This window comes from Myotis davidii, unplaced genomic scaffold (assembly GCF_000327345.1).
Source record: "Myotis davidii unplaced genomic scaffold, ASM32734v1 scaffold2904, whole genome shotgun sequence".
NCBI classification, from domain to species: domain Eukaryota; kingdom Metazoa; phylum Chordata; class Mammalia; order Chiroptera; family Vespertilionidae; genus Myotis; species Myotis davidii.
Window position 1 is genome coordinate 28,814 of NW_006295197.1, and position 523 is coordinate 29,336.

Here is a 523-nt window from a genome sequence, read left to right on the forward strand (position 1 = left end):
AGCCAACCTTTCATGGTCCCTCCCGCCTAGCCGGCCAACCTCCCGCAGTCCCTCCCACCTCTCCCCCACCCCCATGCACGAATTCGTGCACCAGGCCTCTAGTTTATTCATAAAGATATATGTACCTCCCTGTTGGGTATTTACCCAAATAACTTGAAAACATTGACTCATAAAGATGTTTATACGTTATATTCATTGCAATATTATTCACAGTGACGAAGATCTATATATAGAGAGAGCAGTATTATGCAAATGAGGTCAGGACTCTGTAAAGGTCATGACCAGGGCCCCTAACCTGAGAGAGCAACAAGCAGGTGTGGCCCAGAGCCTGAGAGATAAACACAGAGGGGCGCCTGCTCTGAGCCTCTAAGTCATGGCTGTGGGCAGGCCCCCAGAGGACACACACACACACACACACACGGGGCACCTGCTCCGAGCCTCCGTGGCACAGCAGGGTGGAGGCCTCCAGCGGACACACACACACAAACACACACACACACACACACACACACACACACACACA